This window comes from Monomorium pharaonis, chromosome 1, assembly GCF_013373865.1.
Source record: "Monomorium pharaonis isolate MP-MQ-018 chromosome 1, ASM1337386v2, whole genome shotgun sequence".
NCBI classification, from domain to species: domain Eukaryota; kingdom Metazoa; phylum Arthropoda; class Insecta; order Hymenoptera; family Formicidae; genus Monomorium; species Monomorium pharaonis.
In genome coordinates this window covers 27,604,277-27,612,910 of record NC_050467.1, presented here as the reverse complement: position 1 = coordinate 27,612,910, position 8,634 = coordinate 27,604,277, and the positions used below count along the sequence as shown (strand labels likewise).

Sequence of the window (8,634 nt, the reverse complement as noted above, 5' to 3'; positions counted from 1 at the left end):
TACTTACCTGGAGACGTTCCTGGGGGATGACGGCGATCCTGGAGAGACCCGACGGGCGGCGGCAGCACCTGAAAATATAAGTTAAAAATTAATAAAGTGAATATCACATTGCGTGGTCAGTCGAATGAGTACAGCTGGATTAAATAAGTGACTTAGCATTAAGCGAGAGAAGTTCACATCCACGTTGCGACGATTCCTGACACGGCGGCGGTGTTCGACGGTGCAGTGGCGATACCGGAACACCTGATCCTTGCTCCTGGGCTGGATAAAGGAGCTGGTGACTGTGATTTTAGGCAGAAAAGGTACGTGAGTTTCAATAGTCAGTGAATAACCAATTCTTGTTAATCGCTTCACCGGTCACAACCTAACCTTGCAGCCGCCAGCTGTAGCCGACGCTGCACCGATCCGGGATCTCCGTATCCAAGTAGCGAGGATGGAGGACGCACCGAGGCCGACGCCGACACCGAGTCCGACACCCGACGCTGATACACCGATGCCAACGGCGAGTCAGGGACCGACAATCGAGCCGATGGACGACACCGATCCCGCCGACTCAGCCGACAGGTCAAAACAATGGAGGGGACGAGGGGGACTCCAGCGTTCCCCCAGTTTCGCATTACATCACACTGTGACGAGTTTGCGACGTGTTGCGTGTTTTCGCTTTGTCATACGCCATTTTGAAAAAAATTATTGCGCAAAATTTTACTAAATCAATTTTTAAAGTAAACATTTGAAGCTTTAATTTCATTTTTTAGAAACCTTTCTATCTTTATTACTTGCGTAGTTATCGTCATTGGAAGTTTAGTGATTTTTTGACAAATTTTAGGTGTACCGCTTTTTTTTCGAGTGAGTGTATATTACATATTATTTGTCACGTTCCGAAAAACGTCACTAGTAAACTCCTGTACTCTTCCTAGACAGAGACAGACATAGCCGAGGACCGCGAGCGGCTTAAGACCCATGAGGATCAGGCAGCCGGCGTTTTGACAAATTGAGGTTAGGTTGCCCATGGTCATACATACGCGACACGATAATCATGTACGCGAGACGCATTAATCGCGAGATAACGCTCGAGATTCCCCAGACAGTAGTCCTCTACTTTAATATCCGATGGTGGAATGTAATTTACCACCTGTTTATGACAATAACAATATCGGAAGGACCGGAGGGAATCGCGACCGTTCTCTGGCAAATTTACGACGCTACGACAACCGGAACGTTTTACGTAACCAACGCATAATTCTGCGTTAATCAGTATTTTATATTAATTATTAAGTGACGCTTAAGGCGCGTTCACTTCGTAAGTGACACAGGTCCTTGATTTTGTATAACGCGCATATCGCTTGACGCGAGCGCATGTTCTTTTATTATTTTATGTCGTTTGATGCCAATTTAGGCAATTCATTTAATTTAAGCGATAATTAATCGTTTCGGGACCTTAAGCCATAAAGGCAGTCCGTGTGAATGGACCTGTGCCACCAATAGCGTTGCGACATTACTCGCTCGACGCTGTGGATTTCTAACGCAGTGCGCATGCGGTGCCACAGCATCCGAGCGAGAACGAGAGTGAGTATGAGTGAGATACCATTCGGTGCTCACCGATTGACGACAGACTACAGCCTGACAACAAGCCAATTGGGGTGCACCGAGTGGTAGGGATGCATAGGAACAAACGGCTCAGCGTCCCGACGCTAAAAAAGTCTGCAACGAGACGTCTTGGGAGACGGACGTGCGTGCGTGTACGTTTTCCCGCGCGATCTCGTTAACGTATAATTACGTAACCAATGCACAGGCAGTAACGGGCGCGACTAATTATTGTACGCGAGACCACCCGCGAGCCTTGCCAGCAGATTCTTTCCGCGCTGTAATTAATCGCGAGCGCGTAATAAAATCGCGAGATCTGCGTGCGCTGTGCGAGAGGCGACGCGTAGACAAGTGAATCACGACACACGCGTGGGCGATTACAAGCCGCAGTGTGAGTGTGTGCGCGAATGTGTCAATAAATCGAGTTGTGTGAGAACCCTGAAGCCTTAAATTATTCGTGCGACCCAAAATTCCCATCCTGGGCGAGTATCTCATAGTGGCGGGAGATTGCGTCATCCGACGCGCACCACGTAGCGAGACGTCCCAAAGGATTCTATCAACGCGGGGGTTCCAGCCAAGTCTGAGCGGACGTAAACAACGAGGGCTTCCGCATTCCAAAGCCGTGTAGGCGTATTACATCATCCGGCCGACGATACGAGAGAGCCGTGACCACACCCTGGCGGCGGGGCTGTACACCTACCTGGCGACCGTGTAAAGTAAGGAATCTTCAGAAATACTAAGATTCTCTGAGAATTTATTAATTCTGTGAGCATGTTCGGTCACAATCTAACTCAGTTAAAACTGTCAATCAGACCACAACGTCCAGATTAAAAAAAAACCTAAAGTCAAACCCCATGTTCAAAGAGGAGAGGGTTAGGTCTCTGAGAGTCAAAGTCGAATATTAAAAAAGGTTAGGTCTCAAAAAATAATCGAATATTAAAAACGGTTAAATCTAAAAAAAGTTAAGTCTGGAAAAGGTTAGGTCTCAAAAAACAGTCGAATATTAAAAAAGGTTAGGTCTAAAAAAATAGTCGAGTATTAAAAACGGTAAGGTCTCAAAAAAAGTTAGGTCTGGAAAAGGTTAGGTCTCAAAAAAGTTAGCTTTCAAAAAACATTCGAATATTAAAAACAGTTAGATATAAAAAAAGTTAGGTCTGGAAAAGATTAGATCTCAAAAAACAGTCGAATATTAAAAACAGTTAGGTTTCAAAAAGTTAAATCTCAAAAAATAATCGATTATTAAAAACGGTTAAATCTAAAAAAATAGTAAAATATTAAAAAGGGTTAGATCTTAAAAAAGTTAGTTTTGGAAAAAATTAAATATCAAAAAACAGTCGAATATTAAAAACGGTTAGGTCTCAAAAAAGTTAAATCTAGAAGTTAGATCTCAAAAAAGTTAGGTCTCAAAAAATAGTCGATTAAAAACGGTTAAATCTCAAAAAGAGTTAGGCCTGGAAAAGGTTAACTCTTAAAAAACTGTCGAATATTAGAAAAGGTTAGGTTGTGACCGGATAACCGATAGGCACGAGTCGAGATCAAGACAATTGGGAACTCACCAAAGACTTTGCGCAAGTCGTCACAGTCGCCAGCCCCTTTATGTCCACCAAGAGGCAAGGATTTCCGCTCCCAGGGTTGTCGCTCAGTTCTGCTGCGCTGGAAGCTCTGCGTTTCTGGATGTGCCGGAAGAATGAACAACACAATGGAACGCCTTCACGTGCCGTCGCACAAAACCAACAACGCTTATTTCGCGATTATCGCTAATCACTAATTTTCTTTCTGTTTCAGGTGCTGCTGTCAACGTCAGGATGTCCTCCCAGGTCGCCGTCAATCCCACAGGGACTTCACCAGGTAAGTATATTTTCAGAGGGTGTCTTGCCCGTGGCCCCGTTGGTTATCAGGATCGGTTCAGCTCAGCTCGCCAGGAATCCGTCACGTCTCAGTGATCACACGCACGTCGGAAAGATAGGTGAACGAATAAACTCAATTCAGTATGTTTATTAACAATAACAAAACAACGGTTTATTCAACTCTGATTTTGTTCACAGGAATCCGTCCGCGTCGCTTATTCACAAACGATTCGCACAATTTCGGATTTCCAAGAACACTTCGGCCTACTCGCATTCGGCCGCTTGTAATTAATACGCTTTTAACGTGCACAGCACGGAACTCACGCACTCGCGTGATCTCGTGTTTCGGTGTTTCGAGATCTTGGCTTTTTAGAATCTCAATAGCGCGCGAAAACTCTTGCGTCGGTATTCCGCGGTGTTATCGCTAGGAAATTCTGCGCGCGAAAGCTCACGAGAGCTCTCGGTGCTCGCTTTTGTACTCGGGAGAGAGACGCTACTCCCTCCCGTCGGAATCCGCCAATCGCGCGTAAGCTTTACTGCGCCGCTGCCGGGAGCGCCCGGGCTTCCCCCTCCCGTCGGGTTGCGCCAACCACGCGTGGCGTCGTTTCCCCCGGGCGCGGGACTTCGCTGCAGTCCCCACTCCTCGCGGCTTGCTCGGCTGCGCGGTTTGGTTGCGCTGTGGGCATCGTACATGCTGCCCCCTCCAGCTTGGCGGATCCCCATCACCAAGGTGGAGACTGCACTTGCGAGTGCAGCTACTATGTGTTGATTGCAATTAAAGTGCAATCCACACCAATTACGTGTTTTATGCCGGGTTAAAGCCATGATACCAAGAAGTGCATTGAACATGCATAGGAAATCAAGAATGTTATGTTGAGCCTCAAATTAACAATATTGAAGAGAAAACAAACGTAGCACAAAAGTTGTGCTTCAAGCATGTCAAAGTGACAGATTTTTTACTATGTGAAATCAAACAAAGGTGATATGGCTCAGTATGATTTGTTCTGAAAATGACTTTAATCCGACTGTGTCGCCCGTACTTAAGAATTAAGGAAACTATTATGGCAATCGCTGCTATGTGAATACAGGCAAAAATATAATTATAATAACTATGACTATTAATAGGATGACTACTAAAGTGATTATAACAATAGTAGGTAAGTATAACATTTTTTATAACTAATTTGAAAAGCATAAAATGATTACAAGAATGAATAATAATAAAATTATGACCAACGTAAGTAAAGTCATGATAAGAACGAAAAACATTTCTTAAGGACTAGATTGCGGAATATATTTTTGAGAGAATATAAGATACAATATACAATATAATGCAAACACGATTATTATATAATTTTATAAAATGAGTAAGGTGGTGTGGGCGCGCGTTTACGTCTAACTTAAAATTAAGGTTAATATGCATAAACAATATTGATATAACTTATCATGAAAATAACTAAAACAGTATGGACGCACGTTTACTGGCAACCTAAAATAAGGGGTTGACATGCGCAAATGAAAAGAAGTGAAAATTTATTATAAATCACTAAAAGAGGTATGAATACGCATTTAATGTTAACTTAAAAAAAAAATGGTTAACGCGCAGGTAAGAAAAGGTAATGTTTATATATGCGCTATTTATTGGGGCGCACTATAGGGTTGGGGCTTCCCGCTGGCGATCTTCTTGGTCGACCGCAGGTTGTTGCGCACGCTGTATAATGATGCTGACCGCCTCCTTTGTCTGGGCCCCCTTGAGTTCAAATGGTACTGCTGTGGCTGTCCCGGCTATGTCCTCTGGTGATGTCGATGGACCGGGGCGTAGGCTGACCCTGGGGAACGGTTTCAAAGTCTGAAAAAAGTTAGGTCTAGAGAAAGTTAGGTCTCAAAAAACAGTCGAATATTAAAAACGATTAGGTCTCAAAAAAGTTAGGTTTCAAAAAACAGTCGAATATTAAAGACGATTAAGTCTCAAGAAAGTTAGGTCTTAAAAAACAGTCGAATATTAAAGAAGGTTAAATCTTAAAAAAATTAGCTCTCAAAAAGGTTTAAGTCTCAAATATCAAGGTTTTGTCTGAAAAAATAAAAGTAAGAACTGAAAAATAAAAGTTACATCTGCAAAAAATACGTTAGAACTAAAAAATAAAGGTTAGGATGTGACCGGATTACCGAATGACGTGACTCACGAGTTTGGACAAACAAAGATTCACAAACCTTTCGTTGCAGGTTTTCACAGTCGCCAGCCTCTTTATAACCTCCAAGAGGCAAGGTGTGGTGTCCCGGAATTGTCGCTCTGCTCAGGAACGCCGGAACGCACGTCGGTGTTGCTTCCGTTGGAAGGACAGCTACCACTAACTGGATTATATCCCAGAAGAAATTCACAACACACGAACTTCGAACGAACTTATTATTAATCCTTTGTCTCTTTTCTTTCAGGTGCCGCCGTCGTCCCAGGATCATCCAGGATCACCTTCGTCGTCCCACAGGAACTTCGCCAGGTAAGTATATTTTTTATTTTTAGGTTTACCCGCGGTCCCGTTTGTTAATAGGATTTCTCTTTCACAGGATACCCGGAATCTCACGGACTCAGGAACGGACACGCTGTCTGGTATGCAGGTAAGTGAGAGATAACACTTGATTGTTTTTAGTAACAAATAACAAACAGTATGCTTTATTCAAAGTTGCCAATGTCACATCTGTCACATTTATCCCGAACGCGGCGCTTGTTCACAAACGAGTAAACGCACTTTTGTGATGTCGGGAAAATCGAACCTACTCGCATTCGGTGGATTTAATATGTTTATTACGCGGATGACACAGTTCACAATCGATCCGCGGAACTCTCGCTTGTCCCAATTGCCTACTCGAGTTCGGCGGGACTATCTCTCAAAACGCGCGAAAACTCTTTTCTTCGGTTATTCGCGGTGTTATCGTCTTGATTTCTAGCGCGAAAGCTCGCTTTCTTTAACGTGCATAGCACGGAACTCACGCACTCGCGAAAACTCGTATTTAATTATTCCGAGTCGCAGTCGCTACGATACTCAGCGCGGGAGAGTCCTTCGTTCGATCTGCCGCGATGTTAAGTCTAAGATATCTTGCGCGCGAAATCTCCTGAGAGCTCTCGGTGCTCGCTTAAGTACTCGGGAGAGTGACGCTACCCCCTCCCGTCGGGATCCGCCAATCATACGCTAACTCGCACGCGTCGCTGCCGGGAGCGCTCGGGTTTCCCCCTCCCGTCGGGTTACGCCAACCACGCGTGGCGTCGGTTTCCCCCGGTCGCGGGACTCTGCTAAGGCCCCCACTCCTTACGGCTCGCTCGGCTGCGCGGCCTGGTTGCGCTGTGGGCATCGTGCTTGGTTGCCCCCTCCAGTTTGGCGTATCCCCACCATTGAATGGAGATTGCACTTGCAAGTGCAAATATTTGGTTTTGATCGCATTTAAGGTGCAATCCATACTTATTATATATCTTAATGTTAGACGCGGCTCATTAAAGCCACGATACCAGAAAATGCATTGAGTATGCGTATGAAACCAAAAATGTTGCGTTAAGCCTTAATATTATGATATTATAAAGAAAGTAAACATAGCACAAAAATTGTGCCTCATGCATATTCGAATGACTAGTTTTGTCATGTAATTTAATAGAAAAATATTATTGGTTAATAGGAACCTCTTATTAGGTGTTAATAGTGCACTAGAGTGCGTTTTTATGCATTTTCTAATATTATTTAAAGGTTTTGCGTATTGCACTTAAAGTGCAGTTTTCACGCAAATATTGCACTTAAAGTGCAGTTTTCTTAAGATTAACTTTATGAACGTCGCTACGCAAATACAGGCAAACATAGGATTATAATAATGATAATTATTAAGAGTATGATTACTAAGGTAAGTATAACAATTGTGGGTAAGTATAACTATTTATAAGATTTATTTCGTAAACTTAGAACACAGAATGCATGCAAATGCAAATAAAACTTCGGAATATAAAATAATAATTAGCAACTTTGACTGTATTAGGACGCTAAACATTTAACTTGCGCCTTTGATGAAAATAACCTTAACGTATAAAAAATCATTAAACGAAACAAAGGCAAGAGCGATTATTTAATTCGCGGGGTCGGGCATATCATTCCTGTCGGGCTGGCTGCTGCTCCTCGCCCTCGTAGCTGATGTGATCCTGGGCACGTTCCAACACGATGCTGACCACACTCCTACCCTCTATTATTTTGTTTTCCGCCTTGGTTGACTTAAACACCGGCGTTGGACCTCCCGTGTGCTCCTGGGCTGCCGTGGATGGTCCCGGTTGCTGGGCGACCTGAGTAGACGGTCGCAAGGACTTAAAAATAAAAGTTTCGTCTGTTGAAAATAAAAGTTAAAACTTGAAAATAGAGGTTAGGACTAAAAAATAAAGATTAGGACTGAAAAATAAGTTTTGTCTGCCGAAATTAAAGGTTAGGACTGAATAATAGAGGTTAAGACTAAAAAATAGAGGTTAGGACTGAAAAATAAAATTTTCGTCTGCTGAAATTAAATGTTAGGATTGAAAAATAAAGGTTAGAACTGAAAAATAAAAATTAAAATTGAAAAATAAAAGTTCCGTTTGCCAAAAATGAAAGTTAAAACTGAAAAATGAAAGATGTCTGAAAACAAAAAATAGGAACTAAAAATATAAAAGTTCGGACTGCAAAAAAAAGTCAAAGCTGGAAGAATAAAAGTTACGTTTGAAAAAATAAAAGTTAAAAATGAAAAATAAAAGTTGCGTCTAAAAAATAAAGGTTGGGACTGAAAAGATGAAAGTTGGGAGTGAAAAATAAAAACTACGTCTGAAAAATAAAAGTTGGGTTTGAAATAATGTAGGTTAGAGCTTATCTCGTAAACTTTATCTCGTAAACTGTCAACTTTACAACAAAGTGTAGGAAATGAAATATGCGCCTCGTCGAAACGAACAACTTTTGTCCCGAACACTTCGCTATACCGCTTGGTTGCGGAGAAAAAGTAGAAAAACCTTATCTCGTACACTGTCAACTTTTGTCTGCCGAAATTAAAGGTTAGGACTGAATAATAGAGGTTAAGACTAAAAAATAGAGGTTAGGACTGAAAAATAAAAGTTTCGTCTGCTGAAATTAAATGTTAGGATTGAAAAATAAAGGTTAGAACTGAAAAATAGAAATTAAAATTGAAAAATAAAAGTTCCGTTTGCCAAAAA

The 8,634-nt window shown here is 42.3% G+C and overlaps 1 long non-coding RNA gene across 1 annotated transcript; it reads left to right on the top strand.

Annotated features, from left to right (window-relative positions):
• The first annotated feature begins 2,981 nt into the window (after positions 1-2,981).
• LOC118647882 lies at positions 2,982-8,634 on the top strand. The gene is made up of 2 exons (XR_004965041.1): positions 2,982-7,879; positions 8,476-8,634. It is a non-coding gene; the product is annotated as an uncharacterized LOC118647882 (long non-coding RNA).